Source organism: Podarcis erhardii (genome assembly GCF_964252035.2).
Source record: "Podarcis erhardii genome assembly, chromosome: 1".
Lineage (NCBI taxonomy): Eukaryota > Metazoa > Chordata > Lepidosauria > Squamata > Lacertidae > Podarcis > Podarcis erhardii.
Genome location: NC_138497.1, coordinates 16004838 through 16022555, shown reverse-complemented (window position 1 = coordinate 16022555; position 17718 = coordinate 16004838). Strand labels below are relative to the sequence as shown.

The 17718-nt window shown below is 42.5% G+C and overlaps 1 protein-coding gene and 1 long non-coding RNA gene across 3 annotated transcripts in view; both read left to right on the top strand.

Annotated features, from left to right (window-relative positions):
* Window positions 1–17718, top strand: part of RCOR1 (REST corepressor 1) — a 149110-nt gene that overhangs the window by 65641 nt on the left and 65751 nt on the right. The window lies entirely within an intron of this gene.
* LOC309345632 lies at window positions 1476–9087 on the top strand. Its single transcript, XR_014158332.1, has 2 exons — window positions 1476–2152; window positions 8926–9087. It is a non-coding gene; the product is annotated as an uncharacterized lncRNA (long non-coding RNA).

The following is a 17718-nucleotide window of genomic DNA, read 5'->3' as shown; positions in this document are numbered from 1 at the left end:
GTAAATAAGCTCTTCTGCTTACCTGTTTAAGACAGCCGGAGGGGCTAGCCAGATGGAGATGTCAGTTGCCAGAAATCTCTACCTGGTCACAGTTGGATCTGTACCAGTCGCAAAACGCACCTGGGGAATTTATAGCGCTCGTTTTGAGGGGCAGGCAAGCAATCCTCCGTGAGGAGAAGTGTGCTATCAGCTGCTGCCATTTTGAAATTAAATGGGAAAAACCCAAACCTTAATCTGATTAGTTAATGACAATTTCGCGGCATGTTTTTTGTGTGTAATGCCAGCACACAGATCATGCCAGGGATGGCATGTGGTGTTCATGTGGATTCTCTGCCAACCTGTAAAACATGCAGTAGGATTATGCACTGCAGGCATGTTGATGTGCCTGGGGAAAATAAAATGCGTGGACTTGCTTTCATTTGCCCTGTTAATTACCTAGAAGGTGTGTCTTCACCACAGTCCCTCTCAGTTAGACCACTGGAACTGTCATTCCACATATACATTAATTCACCAGTTAAAAAGAGCAATCTCTTTCACATACTCAGTTGACATAAAGATTTTCTCCTGACTGAAGCTGATAGGAATATTTATTTTTAGGCTGTAATCATAGTCCAACTTATAAATTTAGTGGAGCTTGCTTCTGACGTGGCTGGGATTCCACTGTAAACTGTTCTTGCTAGTGATGTGTGCACTCTCTTTCTCTTACTCCCTCAAACACACCCTCAATCATTTGGTTCCTCCCTTGTCTGCCTGCTTCTTTCTTACTCACCCACTCTCGGCAATTCTCTTTCATTTTCCTCATGGTACACACACACACACACACACACACTGCGTAAAGAACTTTTAGGGAAAGCATTCCCCCCACCCCTTTCAAACAGAAACTTGCATGCATGTGTAAGAGAATATGTGGCGCTGGTACATGAACATTGTACTATGTGCTAATAAGCTTTTTCCACTCTTAAAGGCACTCTTAAAGGCATCTTAAAGAGCTGTTTGCGAGGAGAGTCTCTGAGTATTGCTGCAGCTTCATTTCGAACTAAGGAAGTGCCTTTTTTGTAATTTATAATAGCATTTTAGAGAATCCGCCAACATGAGAAATGGCTGCAGCTCCGTAGTGGAGCACAACTGTGGTGTAATTGCTAGATTGTTGGACGAGGACCTGGGTTCAAATCTCCCACTCAGCCATGAAGCTCACGCCTTGGGCCAGTTACAGCCTCTCAGCCTAACCTAACTCTTAGGATTGTTGTGAGGATAAAACGGGGGAGAGAGTTGTATGTGCCATCTTGAGCTACTTGGAGAAAAGTTGGGATACAAGTATAATCATAATTTTAAAAACAGAGACAGCACCTGGCTCAGTCCTATTAAAAGGAGGATCCGGGTGGCAGGTGATGTGAGAGACGTTTGCCAGTCAAGCGTAGAGACAGTTCCAAGTTAGTGGAACAAATAGACTGAACTTACATAAGGGGCAGCCCTGTTTCCCCTTCTTACAAAGCAGCCCTGCATGGTAGGCCAGTATTGTGGTTTCTGTGTTGCAGTGGGATGGCCGAGGTCGGGAGAAAACTAGCCTGTCTAGGGCCTCATCCGCAGCATGCATTAAAATCAGTAATATACCACTTTATAAACAGCCATGGCTTTTTCCAAAGAATCCTGGGAACCGTAGTTTGTTAAGGGGAGCTGGGAGTGGCGAGGAGACCCAGCTAGTCCCCTCACAAAGTGGTCTAACAATAAATTCGCAGTGTGGTTTCACAATCAATTCATTTTTTCAAGGAACTCTGCGAGGGGGAATAGGGGGTCTCCTAACAACTCCCAGCACCCTTAACAAACTACAGTTCCCAGGATTCTTTGGGAGAAACCGCAGCTGTTTATAAAGTGGCATGTTGCTGATTTAAATGTATAATACAGATGGAGCCAAGGCTAGTGAGTTTAAGATGGAGGAGGAGGAGGAGGAGGAGGGAAGATTTCAGTGGAGGACTTCCTGACTGAGAGCACAGTCTATTTAATCGCTGCACCATGCCACCCCCTCCTCCCCATTTGTGCCCCTTTTAACTTTCAGCGAAGAAGCCTGTGAAGGGCATTACTTTCCTTTCCTGCTTGCCATTCTTCTAGAGGGCACCAAGAAGTTGAATAGGCCTCTACTTTTGCTGCTTCAGCGGTAAGGCTCCATGGTGATCCCTCTCCCTTGCAATAGGCTTCATTATCAGTAGCCCTCTTAATGCATCTTAATCTGATGGCAAGTCCGTGCGTATCCACCCTTTGCATGTGTGCCTGAGTGCAATGCAAAAACCTATGCCCTGTAGTGGAATAATGGACTTGCACAATGTGAACTATTTATGAAGCTGGGCTCCTGTGTAAAACTTTCATGAGATAGAGAGAGAGAGAGAGGGAGGGAGGGAGGGAGGGAGGGAGGGAGGGAGGGTGGCAGAAGTTGCCATGTCTAAGGATGGAAACAGCATTATTCTTAGAGGCCCCGTTCAGCTTTTGATAATGGAACTGGGAAAACTGGACTGGACTGGTGAGGGTGTGTGTGTGTGTGTGTGTGTGTGTGTGTGTGTGTGTGGATCTGAGCAGTATTAGTAAAAGATATTTTGGTTTTAATCACAGGCCTTGTGTATGGAATTGAGGAAATGGTGTGCTTAGAATTCTGTGTGTACATAAGAAGCTGTCTCATACCGAGTTAGCGTATTGGTCCATTTGCTTCTGTATTGTCTGAGCTGACTGGCAGCAAAGCGGCCCAGAGTTTTCGGATGGGGTATTCTCCAGCCTTACCCAGAAATTGAACAATATGAAGAACCAAATAAACAGAAATCTTATAAATCTCGTCACAAAATGTGCACTCTTGATGGATTCTCTTGAAAACATAGAACCAAATAAACATAAGTCTTATAAGTCTCTGAAAGTCTCTGTCGACTATGCAAGTCTCTGAAAGAAGCAATGGGTCAGATTCTTATCTGGTGAAAACAAGCCGTAAAGCTTTGTTGTATGACGTCCAAGGCTGCTGAAGAGGTCCGCAAACAGACGTAGTGAACAGCAATTCCAGATCTACCCACTGTTTTGTAGAATTTTAATTCAGCACAGCAGTAGGATGCAAAAATGCTTCATAAACTGCAAATGAATTACAGTGGTGCCCCGCAAGACGAATGCCTCGCAAGATGAAAAACTCGCTAGACGAAAGAGTTTTCCGTTTTTTGAGGTGCTTTGCAAGACGAATTTCCCTATGGGCTTGCTTCGCAAGACGAAACGTCTTGCGAGTTCTTGTGAGTTTGTTTCCTTTTTCTTAAAGCCGCTAAGCAGCTAATAGCCGCTAAGCCGCTAATAGCCGTGCTTCGCAAGACGAAAAAACCGCAAAACGAAGAGACTCGCGGAACGGATTAATTTCGTCTTGCGAGGCACCACTGTATTGAAACGATGACCTGCATATACATGGTAACTTACAATAACTCAGATTCTATGTTTTCAAGAGAATCCATCAAGATGCACATTTTGTGACTTTGGAGATTTATAAGATTTCTGTTTGTTTGGTTTTTCATATTGTTCAATGTTCCGTATAGATTCTATAAAGAGTTTATATTGATATTGCATTGTTGTACTTGGTCATCGGGTTGCCTGGGATATTACTGATAATTGTTTTCAACACAGGGGTTTAATTGTTTGGTTACTTATCCAGAAATTGAACATAGGGATCCTTTTGCATGCAAAGCAGATCCACGGAGTCATGCCTCTTCACTCTGAGATTTCTTAGAATCATAGTGTTGGAAGGTACCCTGGGGGTCATCTAGTCCAACCCCCTGCAATGCAGGAGTCAAAGCTAAAGCATCCTTGGCAGATGCCCATTCAACCTCTGTTTAAAAACCTCCAAAGGAAGGAGAGTCTACCACATTCTGAGGGAGTCCTTTTCACTGTCAGAACAGCTCTTACCTTTAAAAAGTTCTTCCTGATGTTTTGTCGGAATCTTCTTTCTTGTAATTTGAAGCCATTGGTTTGAGTCTTTCCCTCCAGAGCAAGAGAAAACAGGCTTACTGCATCCTCCATGTGACAGCACTTAAGATATTTGGAGACAGCTATCATATCTCCTCTCAGTCTCGTCTTTTCCAGACTAAACATACCCAGCTCCTTCAACCATTCCCTAGAAAGCTTGGTTTCCCGACCCTTGACCATCTTGGTTGCCCTCCTCTGCACACATTCCAATTTGTCAATATCCTTAAATTGTGGTGCCCAGAATTAGACACAGTAATCCAGCTGTGGTACTACAGTCATACCTCGGGGTAATACGCTTCAGCTTAAATATTTTCGGGTTGTGTTCCACGGCGACACGGAAGTAACAGAGCGTGTTACTTCCGGGTTTCGCCGCTCGCACATGTGCAGGCGCTGAAAATGATGTCACACGCATGTGCCGAAGTGGTGAAACACGATGCATGTGCAGACACACAGTCGCATCTTACGTTTGCGTCAGGATGCGAACAGGGCTCCGGAATGGATCCCGTTCGCATCCAGAGGTACCACTGTATTACTTCCCTTGATCTAGACACTGTACTTCTGTTGATGCAGCTTAGAATAGCGTTAGCTTTTTCTTTTCTTTTTCGCTGCTGCTGCATCACACGGTTGACTCATGTTCAGCTTGTGGTCCACCAAGACCCCTTGATCCTTTTCCACATTTACTGCTAGTAAGCCAGGCTTCCCCTATCTCATATTTGTGCAGTTGGTTGTTCCTGCCTAAGTGCAGAACCTTTCAATTTTAGTGGTGTTATGAAGCGGGGGACCAACAGCATTTTTAACACTTAACTTGGGTTTCATTTTTTTTTGAAATTAATATCTTCTCTTTCTTTTGCTTTGCTACCTTTTTTTCTAGTCGCACCTCTGTGAAACATGGCTTGTTGTTGATGAGGATCAATATTCTAAAATGTGCACATAAGTAAACAAGATGTATGACATTAATACCCAACATTCAAAGAAAGTGAAAAAAAATGGGGGGGGGGGCAGCATTCCTTGAACTTGTGTAAAATTGTGTATTAACAGCCTCCCTCTACCCAACAACCTTCAGAAGATGTTGGACTCCAATGCCCATCATCCCTGGGCCATTGGCCACGCTGCCTGGGGATGCTGGGAGTTGTAGTCCGTGAGACTAGGGCCCTTCAGGATTTAACCTCCTTCTGTCGGGCCTGTAAGACAGAGCTATTCCGCCTGGCCTTTAATTTAAATTCAGCCTGATCTTTTATTTCCCTTCTCTTCCCTCCCCCTCCCATTTTATGAAGATTACCTGCTCTGAGACCCCACAGCTAATTCTCCCCTGGCCTCCTCGCTGGCCCAAGTAGGACTAATTCAGCCAGCTAGCCATGGTGACTATCTAAGGCTTATTGGATGGATTTTCCCCAAATTGATTTTTGAACTTTGAATTTTATTGTTATTCATGTTTTTATACTGTATTTTATGTTGCTTCTATGTTGTATTACAATTAAGTGTTTTAAATTTGTTGTTAACCGCCCTGAGCCCGGTTTTCTTAACTGGGAAGGGCGGGGTATAAAATATATATATATATTATTAATTATTATTATCTAGAGAAGCCACAGGCTGAGAAAGTCTGGGGTATATAATATATATGATGGTAAATGTTTATGGTACGTGAATTTCTGGAGTACTGAGTCATGGTAGAGTTTTGGATCCATGGGATACTGAGTTAGACCACTGGTCTGTTTAACCCAGTATTGAAGCAGTGCAGATTCTCATTTGAGTACCCAAGATATTAGTTCACAGGTAGCCCCTGTAGCATCTTCCAGTTCCCATCATTCATGCTCATTGGCCATGCTGGACTGTGTGCATCCTTAATTCTGTAAATGAACACCCATTTTTCATTTGCTCCTTGAGGAACATTTATGCAGTAGGAATTCAGACAGCAAGATCTGTTCAGTAATCTTAATTAAAATGGTGCCTGCATTAACCAACTTGTTGCATTCTTTCTACTAAAAGGGAGGGGGGAAGCAAGTTGTCCAGGAAAATATCAGCCAAGCAATAAACAGTCTGTTCCCTTCTTTCCATTGAATCTGTTTCTTCAAAGCCTTCTCCCAGCATTTAAATGATAACACACTTATAAAAGGTATTGTTGCACTTAATTGTTTTCTGGATTGTTTACAATCTTTAGTCCTTCAACTTTTGTTGCGTATTTTGTCTCTGTATTTGTATACAACCAATGATTATAAAAATAAATACAGTGGTACCTCAGGTTAAGTACTTAATTCGTTCCGGAGGACCGTACTTAACCTGAAACTGTTCTTAACCTGAAGCATCACTTTAGCTAATGGGGCCTCCCGCTGCTGCCAGAGCATGATTTCTATTCTCATCCTGAAGCAAAGTTCTTAACCTGAAGCACTATTTCTGGGTTAGCGGAGTATGTAACCTGAAGCGTATGTAACCTGAAGTGTATGTAACCCGAGGCACCACTGTAAATAGTAAACGTGCCAGTACTCACCAATAAGTTGTTACAGTATTGCCACACTTTAACATTGGGGGGTGGGGTTTACTGGTACTGCGTACCTTTGAGTACCCCCAGTAAATAGCTATATAGAAAATATCATGTACTGCTGTTAAATGGGTACTCAGTTTTATGTGATTTGGATGGTGGTAGTATTTGCTGAGAAAACTCTCTGTGTGTTTTTATTTTGTATTTTTCAAAAAACAAACATTATTGATTGAACTGAATTGATTCACATGGGTAGCAATTGTGGCTGATACAGATTTTTAATTAAGATGTTTTGATTGTATATTATAATGCTTAATAGTTCATGTAATGAATGGACTGAGAAGCTGCAAAAGCCTTTCCTGAATTTGAGTATATAAAGCCATTCTCAGTTCAGGTGTAAAGGTAAAGTTGTGCAACTAAGATGGACCACAATCTTGGTCTCTTAAGGGTGGTTTTCTGGAAAACGCAATGCCACCTGCCCTGACAATTTCACAAAACTTTAGTTAGAAATTGCAAATGCCCTAACTGGAGCAAATTGGCTCTGTCCCCCAAATCGTCAGATTATCACAGACTTGCAAGCCAAATCCAGCCCATTAGCTATATAGATTTAGCATCTCATCAGAGGGTCATGAAAATGCACTGTTTTTGCAAACCCACCTGGGCTTAGCAAACAGGGGAGTTGCATTCAGCTTGGGAGCTCACAAGTAAAAATGTTACATGGGGGAAAAAATACAAGAGAGAGACATTGCACACACTTTTGTAAATCAAGAAAATCTTTAATAATAATAATTTTAAAAAACAGAAAAGCAAGTTGCAGAGGCTTTCCTTGCCTTGTTTAAACAGGCTTGCTTTCGGCCTCTTCCCTCTCACTGCGCCTTTACAAGCAAGAATGCGCATATGCGCCACAAGATGGCAGAGTTGCTTCGCCGATGAACGGGAGCAAAAAGCCACCTGCTAACCGCAGATGTCCTTCTTTTCTTCCTTTCCTTTTTAAAGGAAAGCTAAAGCGCAGCTCCCGGTGTTTGTTTTAGGCTGTCACCATGTTCTGGAGCTCGGAAGATGCTTCAGATTTGTATGCAAGCAATCTGCACCGGCTCTTCTGTATGATAATGGATTTTGGGAGGTGGGGGAGGACGAGGACGGAGGAATCTTGCCCTGTCTTAGCCTCTCATTGTTTGATCAATGCTAGAACCTGCACCGAGCATACTAAATATGGGGGTGCTGTTGAAACTGCTGCCTTGTCCTCAACTCAACCCTGTTCTCTCAGTGCATTTTGGCACGTAACAGGCAAGGTGTTGCAGAGCCTCCTTTTGCAGTACCTTGTCACGTAATGGTGAATTAAGCCTGCCGCGGCCACCTAACTTTTGGGGTTTCTTGCTCTCTCTCTTGGGCTCGGCTCCCTATGGATCTCTCTTTCCCCCGGCTCCTTAGCAGGATAATGTGGGAAGGTAGTCTCCCTCTTGTATCTGCAGCAGCAGCAGCTATGACTGATGGGATACTGAGTCAGAAAGCAAGATTCAGAGATCTACAGTGGGTGGGGCAGGTTGAGAGATGGCATTGATGACCCCCCCCCCCCAGATTTCTTTGGGCTCTCTGTAGTTGAAGGAAGCACATGTGGCTGGCTAGTAATTAAGAGGTCTGGATATGCCTCTCTCTGCCCCCTGTTCCATAAAGGGTGCCTAGTATTTACTGTGTCCGTTTTATGGGTTATTGTATGGCTTTTATTGTGATGTGCTGTTCTTTTTATTTTATGTTATTCTCAATGCACTTACATTTTTGTAAGTTGGAGGCTGTATGCTTCTGAAGAGCAGTTGCTGGAAGCCATGGGGTGGGGGTTGGGGGTGGCGGCAGGGAGAGGGCTGTTCTCAGGTCCCGCTGTCAGGCTTCCCAGACGCATTTGGTTGGCCACTGTGAGAGCAGGATGCTGGACTTAGATGGACTACTGGCCTGATCCTGCATGCTAGGTAAAGGTAAAGGGACCACTGACCATTAGGTCCAGTCGTGGCCGACTCTGGGGTTGTGGCGCTCATCTCGCTTTATTGGCCGAGGGAGCTGGCGCACAGCTTCTGGGTCATGTGGCCAGCATGACTAAGCCACTTCTGGCGAACCAGAGCAGCGCACGGAAACGCCGTTTACCTTCCCGCCGGAGCGGTACCTATTTATCTACTTGCACTCTGATGTGCTTTCAAACTGCTAGGTTGGAAGGAGCAGGGACCGAGCAACGTGAGCTCACCCCATTGCGGGGATTCAAACCGCCGACCTTCTGATCAGCAAGCCCTAGGCTCTGTGGTTTAACCCACAGTGTCACCCGCGTCCCACGATCCTGCATGCTACTTTTACGTTATTAAGTTTCTTGGAGACTTCTTGCGTGGCGAGCGACTAAAGAGTGGCAAGCGACACATGAATTGAGTAAATAAGATTTCCTCGCCAGATGCCTTCACTAAAATGCAGAACTGCTCACCACGTTTTTCTAGGTATGGGGTGACTCATGTGTCTGCACACACGCTGCCATGCGCTTTTTATGAATGAGCGTGCAGCTGAATCAGCCGACGGGAGCTGGCTTGGCAGTCTGCAGGTCTCGCGTGAAAGCTAAACCCACACACATTACTGATTCATTAATAAAAGAAAAAACCTGACACATGCATGAAATCATTGAAGGGACTTGCATTGTGTTTGCAGAGCCAAAAGGAGAGGAGCGAGTGTGTTGTGTATGTGAAAGCACCTTCCTATCTTAACTTATTTTAGGTCATAGGAACATAGGAAGTTGATGTACACACAGAGTATTATCTACACTGACTCACTCCAGGGTTTCAGGCAAATAGATTACCCAACCCTACTTGGAATTGGTAAGGATTGAATCTGGCACCTTCTGCGTGCTAAGCAGTCCATCTACCACTTGGACATGGGCCTTCTCCTCTGGTCTGTTCCTGAGATTCTTGAAGTATGCAGTTATCAGTGTTTGCTCCATATTAACACATTGCATGTTTGCATCATTCACATAACGCTAAGCAGGAGCAAAGGCACAACAGTCCTGTTATGAAACTTTTGCCCCAGTGTTAGAAATTCTAGGCTACTATACGTCCAGAATTTCCAAGACATACAGGAGTCGGAAACAGTGTCCAGGCAGAAATCACTGAGATGTCTGGGAAAATCCAGCCATATGGCAATCCATGTCAGAAGTCTAGATTTAGGCGAATTTCCTTCAAAATACAGTGGTACCTTGGTTTATGAACTTAATCTGGTCCAGAAGTCCGTTCTTAAACCAAAGTGTTCTTAAACCAAGGCGTGCTTTCCCATAACAGCGGAGGACTCAATTTACAAATGGAACACACTCAACAGGAAGTGAAACATGTTCTGCTTCCAAGGCAAAGTTCACAAACCAAAACACCTACTTCCGGGTTTGCAGCGTTCTTATTCCAAGTTGTTCATAAACTAAGCTGCTCTTAAACCAAGGTACCAATGTAGCTCAATAACTTCATTTTTTTTTTTTTTGAGATTTTGCAAAACAAAAAAAGGCTGAACAACTTTTGTGTCTGGATTTTCACCTTTTGAAATATGGCAACCCTAAAAATTCCCCGGGCACGTTTTGCAATTGTCAAATGTCCATTTGCAACCACATGGAGATCTCTAGATGCCAAGTTGATGACTGACATCTCCATCTGGCTGACCCCTCCAGCTTTCTCAAGAAGGCAAGCAGAAGAGCTTATTTATTGCAGTTACTCCAATGAGTAAATGGTTTACCCAGCTCCTCTCGGTTAATCCCTACAACAACCCTGTGAGGTAGTTTAAGAGGCTGTGACTGGCCCAAGGCCAGCCTGTGAGCTTCATGGCGGAGTGGGGGATTCTAATCCCCCAGGTCCTAGTCCAACACTCTAACCACTGCACCACGCTGCCTTCCTAGAGTACTTCTGCTATGGGGCAACATTCCCACCAAGCCAGTGGCCAAAAGAACCCTCAATTCAGCTCCACCACACTGCAGAGGAATAGTTTGGAAATTCCTGTGAGAATGCCAGCTCTCAGAGGGAAAGCAAGGTGCATTTATGTTGTCTGTTACTCTAGTTTTTGTTTTAGCACAACTCCCTCTTGGATATTGGTCTGTATGCCACCACTTCTATCGCTAGCACTTGCATTATATAATAGCTTTTTAAATTAGTGGGGACTTGTGTTTATGAGAAATTACTGATTATTCCTTAATTAATCTCAATTGCTGATGGTTACTTAGGCTTTCCATTTTTCATAATTAACATAATGAGCTAAAAAGATTAGAGTGAAAAAAGATGTTCATCCTTAGCATAACACTAATAAATGAGCTCTGGCCTATCACTGAGGGGTAGACCTGCACAGCATCACTTTGGCTGGAGTCTCAGCCCTGGTTGACAGATGCAGAACCAATGAGGTGTGAATGTCTTGAAGAAGAAGAAGAAGAAGAAGAATGAACTAGAACTCCCATCATCCGTTGCCATGCTAGTTGAGGCTGATGGAAACTGTAGTCCAGAATGTCTGTAGAGCATCAGTTTGAGGAAGGATGTTGGACTATCTAGAGCAGGTGGCCTAGATTACTTTCCTATAGATTTTGAGGAACACCCAGAAGAACGCCTACAGCAAGAACTGGTAGAGTCTGTTCTAGCAGCTCAGGACTCTACCAGTTCACACGCTGCATGCGTAGACTAACCCTCATTCTGGTGACCCAAAAGATTTTAGGTCCTCTTTCAACAAGAAGAGCTCACCCTATTTATGCACAGTTCACTAAAGGGGTAATTTATTGAGTTGGGCTTAAGATTGGTTGGGGTTGACTTCGCACGAAATCCCACCTGCATTTTTTATTATTTACTCCCAAGGTTTCTTAAACAGCTTTTCAGCTGCCTCTCTGAGAACCACCTTAGTATCTCAGATTAGAAATCCATTACCAAAATTAAAATGACAGTTGATTCGAGTTACAAGAAAGGAGATTCCAACTAAACTTCAGGAATAACTTTCTGACAGTATGAGCTGTTCCATGCTGGAAAGTACCCTCTCTTAGAGGTTTTTAAACAGAGGTTGGATGGCCACCTGTCTTGGATGCTTTAGTAGAGATTCCTGCATTTCAGGGGGTTGTATTAGATGCATTAATAGGAGTATAGCATCTAGATCAAAGGAAGTAATAGTGCCACTGTATTCTGCTCTGGTCAGACCCCACCTAGAGTACTGTGTCCAGTTCTGGGCACCACAGTTCAAGAAGGACACTGACAAACTGGAACGTGTCCAGAGGAGGGCAACCAAAATGGTCAAAGGCCTGGAAACGATGCCTTATGAAGAACGGCTAAGGGAGCTGGGCATGTTTAGCCTGGAGAAGAGGAGGTTAAGGGGTGATATGATAGCCATGTTCAAATAGATAAAAGGATGTCACATAAAGGAGGGAGAAAGGTTGTTTTCTTCTGCTCCAGAGAAGCGGACACGGAGCAATGGTTCCAAACTACAAGAAAGAAGATTCCACCTAAACATTAGGAAGAACTTCCTGACAGTAAGAGCTGTGCAACAGTGGAATTTGCTACCAAGGAGTGTGGTAGAGTCTCCTTCTTTGGAGGTCTTTAAGCAGAGGCTTGACAACCATATGTCAGGAGTGCTCTGATGGTGTTTCCTGCTTGGCAGGGGGTTGGACTCGATGGCCCTTGTGGTCTCTACCAACTCTATGATTCTATGACCCTTAGATCCCTTCCAGTGATACAAGTCTATTACAGTGGTACCTCGGGTTAAGTACTTAATTCATTCCGGAGGTCCGTTCTTAACCTGAAACTGTTCTTAACCTGAAGCACCACTTTAGCTAATGGGGCCTCCTGCTGCTGCCGCGCCACCAGAGCACGATTTCTGTTCTCATCCTGAAGCAAAGTTCTTAACCTGAAGCACTATTTCTGGGTTAGCAGAGTGTGTAACCTGAAGCGTATGTAACCCAAGGTACCACTGTATATGACAAAAATATTTAGCATGATGGCAACTAATTACAAAAAGCAAACAAATAAGCAAAAACAACTCAGAACAAAACGTAACTGATGCTTGCTTCCAGAACACCATGAGAAAGAGTGTTGAGCGGAATCCTTATGGAATGAACAGCCTTGAGACCCTGGGTTGCTGCTGACAATGAGTTTGTAGACCATCCTTCTCTAACCTGATGTTACAGATGTTCTTGGACTCCAACCATCCCTGACCACTGGCCATGGAGGACGGAGCTGTTGTCAGTTGGAGTTCAACATCATCTGGCAGTCACCATGCTGGAGGAGGTTTATGTAGACCTGTGTTTCCCAAACTCCAACTGTTTTCGGACTACAGTTCCCATCCTCCCTGAGCATTGGTCTTGCTAGCAAGGGATGATGGGAGTTGTAGTCCCAAAACCTCTGGAGACCCAATTTTGAGAAATACTGGTGTAGACAGTCGTAGGCCATATGGACTGGCAATCTTGACTTTTTAAGGCAGCTCTAATATTTCCAGGCTAGCTGTTGAAGACTACTACTGCTGCTGTTGTATTCTATATTGCCGGTGGTTTGTTTTATTTTGTGTTTTATTTGTTTGTGTGTGTGTTACAAGCAGGTTTGATCTTTGGAGGAGTGATATATAAATACCATAAAAAAGGGTTGTAAAGAAGTTGCCTGTTCTCTGTCCCTTAAGTGTTCTTATTTGGTATCAGTGCTGGCTAAGATTGCGAGATAACTAGAACTTGTACCTGTGTTCAGGCAAGGCAAGGCAATGAAAACAGTGAATGAATGTTGCAGGAGAGAAGTACACGAATTGCAGAAATGTATGGTAATAGGAAGCAATATATAAACAAATGAGTTAGTGAATAAAGCCAGTAACACTTATGCCAGTGCTACCCCATAAAATCTGATGAATTAGGAAAATAACAAAGGGATGTTCATAAAAAGACATGGGGCACCTTGTAACGAAACATTCCCAGTGTGGAGCGCTTCTGTTCTGGATTCAAGTCACTCCAATCCCCGCATAGCTTCCCTTCTCCCCCTCCAGTGGTCAGTTAGCATTCCATTCCCCCTGAACATTCTCAGGCAACTCTCGTGCCCCATTCAGGCTACATTAAGTTCTTCAGTTTCTTGATTGATGTCTGAGGCTAGCACACTCTCTTGTTCCTGGAGGACATGACAAAATAGCTCCTCGAGTGTGAATTAGGAAGACAACGAGAAGCTTGGTTATTCTTTATTCGGACCCAACCAAACGAAATCAGAAACAAGAAAGCCAAGCGTCTTCTATGCGCAGACCACACAAAAAAATGTTCTGTTAAATTATTTGGTTTATTATTGCATTATTGTCCCATCTTTCCTCCAAGGAGCTCAAGGTGAGGTACTTGTGGCATAGCATCGTTCCCCTCATCATCATCATCAACATCACCATCAAATATTATTTATACTGTGCCCATCTGGCTGGGTTTCCTCAGCCACTCTATTATCCTCATTAAAACCCTGAGAGACTGAGCATTGGTGATTGGCCCAAGACCATCCATTTATTGTGACCAAGTGAAGATGCTTAGGCACCAGGATGGCTCCTGACATCTCCACCATCTGGAGGTGCATGCATGGGGATCATTGGATCTAAGCTGTTTTCACACACTAGCAACATGTCCTGTAGAATTCTATCAGCCTAACCTCCCTGTGGCCCGGGACCTCCAAGATGTTTTTGTTTGAAGACCGTAAGGTCCTCCGTGGGGCATACCAGGAGAGGCGGTCCCGTAGGTACGAGGGTCCTAGGCCGTATAGGGCACGCTGCACCTGCCGTCAAAAGGGGTAGTTTCCTTTTTTTTTTTTTTTTTTTTTATAATAATTTTTATTGATTTTACAACATAAAGAAAAAACAAAACAAACATAATGCGACTTCCCCAAACCTCCCCTTCACTGCATCCAAATTTCAAAATTTTTAGCAATTCTTCATCCCATTTTTATATTTAATTCTCTTTAAAAAGAGTTTCTGCTTTATAAATTTCGATTTATAGCTGTAATTCTTAGTGTCCAATCCCCTGACATCTTAACATTCCGAAATTTTACAACAATTTTTAAGATAGATTTTAAATTTTTTCCAGTCCTCCTCCACTGTCTCTTTCTTCTGGTCACGGATTCTGCCGGTCATCTCTGCCAGTCCCATAAATTCAGTCACCTTGGTCTGCCATTCTTCCAGAGTAGGTAATTCTTTAGTCTTCCAATACTTCGCCAAAAGGATTCTTGCTGCTGTTGTTGCGTACATAAAAAAGGTCCTATCTTTCTTTGGTACCAATTGGCCGACCATGCCCAAGAGAAAAGCCTCCGGTTTCTTTACAAATGTCCACTTAAGGATTTTCTTAATTTCATTATAGATCATTTCCCAGTAGGCCTTAATCTTTGGGCAGGTCCACCAAAGGTGATAAAAAGTTCCTTCACATTCATTACACTTCCAGCAATTGTTATTGGGCAAATGATATATCTTTGCAAGCTTGACTGGGGTCATGTACCACCTATAGATCATTTTCATTATGTTCTCTTTCAGGGCACTACATGCCGTAAATTTAATACCTGTGGTCCATAACTGCTCCCAGTCAGCAAACATAATATCATGACCAATATCTTGTGCCCACTTAATCATGGCTGATTTAACCGTTTCATCTTGTGTGTTCCATTTTAGCAGCAGATTATACATTCTAGACAAATTCTTAGTATTGGGTTCTAGCAATTCTGTTTCTAACTTTGACCTCTCCTTCTGAAATCCTAGTTTTCTGTCCTGCTTAAAAGTTTCATTAATCTGGTAATAATGTAACCAATCTCGAACTTTAGGTTTCAATTTCTCAAAACTCTGTAGTTTCAACTTTTCACCATCATATTCTATAATTTCACAGTATTTTGGCCAGTCTATATCCATGTTCAATCTTTTTACCGCCTTAGCTTCCATTGGTGACAGCCACCTGGGGGTTTTACTTTCAAACAAATCTTTATATCGATTCCATACATTATACAATGCTTTCCTAATAATATGATTTTTAAAATTTCTGTGTACCTTTACCTTGTCATACCATAAATATGCATGCCAACCAAAACTATTATCATAACCTTCCAGGTCCAGAATATCTGTATTCTCAAGAAGTAGCCATGGTTTCAGCCAGCAAAAAGCTGCTGCTTCATAGTAAAGTTTTAAGTCCGGCAGGGCGAAGCCCCCTCTATCCTTTGCATCAGTCAAAATCTTGAATTTAATTCTGGGTTTTTTGCCCTGCCAGACAAATTTAGATATATCTTTCTGCCACTTCTTGAAACAGTCCATCTTATCTAAAATTTGCAATGTCTGGAACAAAAACAACAATCTCGGCAATACATTCATCTTAATTACAGCAATTCGGCCTAACAAGGAAAGTCTCAATCTTGACCATATATCGAAATCTTTCTTCACTTCAGCCCAGCATTTCTCATAATTATCTTTAAATAGATTCACATTCTTAGATGTTAAGTTCACCCCCAGATATTTTACCTTTTTAGTAATTTCCAAACCCGTTTCTCTTTGAAAACTATCTTTTTCCCCCACCGTGAGATTTTTTTCCAACACCTTTGTCTTGTGTTTATTCAATTTAAAACCTGCTACCTGACCAAATATTTCAATAAGTTCCAAAACTCTTTTTGTGCTAGTTTCTGGCTGTTGTAGTGTCAAAACTAGGTCATCTGCAAATGCTCTTAGCTTATAATGTTTAGTTCCGACCTGTATACCTTTAACCAGCTGGTCTCTTCTAATCATGTTAAGGAAAACCTCCAGTACCGATATAAACAATAGAGGGGAAATTGGGCATCCCTGTCGTGTCCCTTTCTCTATTGGAATTTCATCCATAACCATACCATTTACAATAAGTTTGGCCTTTTGCTCAGAATAAATTGCACTTATACCATTTTCAAAGTTCTTGCCTACCCCCATTCCTTGGAGATTCCTCTTCATAAAACTCCAACAAATATTGTCAAAGGCTTTCTCTGCATCCACAAAAATCAAAACAGCTTTTCTATTTATGTCAGTTTCCAAAAGTTCTAGAATATCTATAATATTCCTCACATTGTCTGACAAATGCCTGCCTGGTAGAAAGCCTGTTTGGTCCCTGTGAATCTCCTCTAACAGCACTTTTTTGAATCTTTTTGCTAGAATGTCTGCAAAAATTTTATAATCCACGTTCAAAAGTGATATAGGGCGGTAATTCTTGACTTGATGTTTCTCAGTTTCTGTCTTTGGTATAAGTGAGATGAATGCTTCCTTCCACGATTCGGGAGCCTTTTTCCCCTCCAAAATTTGGTTGCAGACTTCTTTCAATGGTTGTATTAACCAATCCTTCAATACTTTATAATATCTCGCAGTTAATCCATCTGGCCCTGGTGATTTTCCCAGCTTCATATCCTGGATGGCACTCTCTATTTCTTGGTCTGTAATTTTCTCGTTTAAACTCCTTCTATTGTTTTCAGAGATTTTTGATAGTCCGTATTTTCCAATAAATTCTTCTATCTCCTGTTCATTTTTTGGCCCTTGTTTGTATAATTTCTTAAAGAAACTTTGAAAACAATTACTTATCTCATTTGGTTTATTAATAGACTTCCCATCTACTTCGAGTGATGTCACTGTGTTCAATTTTTGTCTCTTTTTCAGTTGCCAAGACAGTAGCTTCCCACATTTATCTGCAGATTCAAAAGTCTTTTGTCTCATTTGTTTAATTTTCCATTCTATTTCCTGGTTCGTCAATTCCATATATTGTGTTTGATAAAATTTTATTTCTCTTAATATCTCCTGGGATTTAGGCTTAGATCTCAATTTCTTCTCCCCTTCTTTTATTAGATTCCAAATTTTCTCTTTCTTCTCATTCTGCTTTTTCCTCTTTATTGAATTCTGTTGTATTAGGAAGCCACGCATCACGGCTTTACTTGCGTCCCAAATGATTCTTTTTTCTGTATCTGATCTCAAATTGATCTCGAAGTAGTCTTTAAGTGTTTCTTGGGCCTTTTTACAAATTTCCCCATCTCCAAAGAGAGTGTCATTCATTCTCCATCTGAAGGTTCCAGCTGTTGTCAGCTTCATTTCCATCTTGACAGCATTATGGTCAGAGCAGGTCTTTGGGCAGATTTCTGTTTTTTTAACCTTTGATGCCAGATTACTAGAAATCCATATTTGATCAATTCTAGTCCATGTCATTTTTGCTTCAGAGAAGAAAGTCCCCTCCCTTTCCAGAGGGTTCCTAGTTCTCCAAATATCGATCAGATCCATAGTGTCAGTCAGGTCAAAAAAAGTCTTTGGTAGTCTTCCGT